The 2,619-nt window shown below is 40.3% G+C and overlaps 1 pseudogene; it reads right to left on the reverse strand.

Moving 5' to 3' along the window:
• Positions 1-290: 290 nt before the first annotated feature.
• On the reverse strand, positions 291-409 carry LOC125483223 (annotated as a pseudogene).
• Positions 410-2,619: the final 2,210 nt, after the last annotated feature.

Raw genomic sequence — 2,619 nt, forward strand, 5'->3', positions numbered from 1 at the left:
GGGAAGCAGTAGGAAGTGAACTGATGGAGATGGGGCTGACAATTCTTCAGGTCCTGATGCACTGCATTCTAGCATCTTAAACTAGTTTGCTAATGAGGATGCTGAGGTGCTAATTTTCCAAAATTCCCCAGAATAATGTTAACAAGCCCATAAATTTAGAGCTGCTATGTATTTTCTAATCAACCTGTTTGGGGATGTTGTGATTTACATCTGCAGTAGTTGATACTTGAACCTAGGCTTTCTGGCTCAGAGTCACGGTTCCTACCACTACAGCACAATATCCCTCCTAAAGCCCACTGCACCTGATATTCCCAGGCAGTTTCCCATCCACATACTAATCAGGCCTGAGTCTGCTTAATTTTTGAGATCAGACGAGATTAGACATTTTCAGACCAGCATGGCAGCAGGAGTCATACTAAATCTTAGCATTTTTTATGAGGCTTGCACATTATCTCAATTCATCTGACTTTCAACCAAGATTGATAGAAAGCATGGACAAGGTTTCTGCTCTGAACAACTAAGTTATTATTTATTACAAAGAATTTGACCGTAGCTACAGGTAAATAGACATAAATCATTGGCATATAACACTACTACCTAAATTCTAATCCCCTTATAAACACCCCTTACACACACAAAGAGACAAACAAATAGGGAAAGTAGATTATTGGGGGAGGTAAAAAAAAAATTGGAAAGACATTTCGATGTTCTTTGCTTCCCAGTTTTGATCTTGACATATCTTTCTTCAGCTGACCAGACCTTTTGTTGTTCAGATGTTTTTTTCTCTGGGTGTTTCCAGGGCTTGGTAAGAAATATAGGGTGGCTAATTCACTCAGAAAATGTCTGATTGATCAATTTTAAAGCACAGCTTACAGAAACTGCTGCAGGAAGGATAATTAGTCTTCTTCAGGTTTAATTTGAATTTTGACTCCAGAGAACAGGCAGCTTCTGAGCTACATACCTTCTCTCTTTCTGTCTCTCTCTCTCTCTCTTCTCTCTGTGTGTCTTTATGGCTTACTTCCAGCTCCAAGCTGCTCAGTCACCCAAGAACCGATCACACAGTTCTTTTTAAGCAAAACGTGTCTGCCATTGATAACTGTCACTAGTCCAGAGACCCAACTGACTTCTTGTTGCCAACAAAAGCTGCACCAGCTCCAGAATATCTGCAATTTGAACTTCCATTACTTCTTTTTCAAACAGTTGTTTACACTGTCTGCTATGGGTATCAGGATCCTTGTTTTCAAAACTGCAGCAACTCTTTTGAACACTTTTTAAAAATTTAATTAGTACTTTCTCATTTCAATCCACAACTTTAGAAAAAAAAACACAAAAATAAAAATAAAATCCAATATGGCAAAGTTCAATAAGACTGAAAAGTAGATAACATAACTCCAAGAATGGAGGAAGACAGAAAACAAGAAATTATAGGGCAATTCGTTTGAGTCCAGTTATAAGAAATTGTTAGAATTGATTATTAAAGAAGTTATGGCTGGACGCTTAGAAAATGTTAAGGTAACCAGGAACAGTTAGCATGGTTTTGTGAAAGGGAAATCATGTTTACCAATTTATTGGAGTTATTTGAAGGAGTAATATGTGCTGAGGATGAAAGGGATTCAGCAGACATTCTGTACATGAATTTCCAGAAGGCATTTGATGGGGTTATTGCAAAAAATAAAATCTCAAGACATCAGGGGTAACATTTTAGCATGTACAGAACATTGGCAGGCTGGTAGAAAACAGACAATATGGATAAATGGGTTTTTGCCTCTTTGACAAGATATGATGAGTGGAGTCCTGCAGGACTCTGTGCTGGGGCCTCATCTGTTTACAATTTACAATTTAATGACTTAGGTGAGGGGAATGAAGGCATGATAACTCTGTTCATAGATGATACAAAGGAAAGTATTTTGTGAAGAATATATAAGAAGTTCACAGATAGGTTGAGTGAGTGATCAAAAATCTGGCAGAAGAGGTATAATGTGAGAAAATGTGACTTTGTTCACTTTGTCAGGAAGAGTAAGAATGCAGAGTATTACTTCAATGGGTAAACAATGTGAAACTCCAAGGTGCAGATGGGTACGGCTGAATACAGTCAGAGAATGGGCAACAGTCAGTCCTGTCTCATCTCAAGCAGCCAGGGAATCATTCAGGGAGCTGCAAAGACAGTGGTCAGAATTCTGGACTGTCAGGTCTGGGGGCTACACATTGAAGTGAGGCACAGTCTGAGGTGAATACAATCCTGTAGGTTTGTTGATCATTCAGGAGGTTGAAAGGATGTAATAAGGGAGGGACGTCCTGGGGCAATCACTGCTAAAAAGGTTGAAGCAGTTAAGACTAACTCGGGGTGGGAGAGTTGGGGGTGAGCAGAGACATGTGCTGAGGTGGGAAGAAGGATAATGACAGGGTATGTCTGAGGTATAAGGGGTGCGGGCAGAACGGCATTGGAAGGAATTGTTGGCTACAGGAGGGGGCTTATTGGCAGTGATCAGCACCATGGCCTCATCAGGGGCCATTTAGAGGCACAGGGTGGACATTATTAAGATGTAATGTTGGGGATCATGGGAAGAAGGACAGCTGGAGCCAAAGATCAATATGGTAGGTCTCCACTTAGGGAAGCAA

Source organism: Rhincodon typus, chromosome 5 (genome assembly GCF_021869965.1).
Source record: "Rhincodon typus isolate 14 chromosome 5, sRhiTyp1.1, whole genome shotgun sequence".
Lineage (NCBI taxonomy): Eukaryota > Metazoa > Chordata > Chondrichthyes > Orectolobiformes > Rhincodontidae > Rhincodon > Rhincodon typus.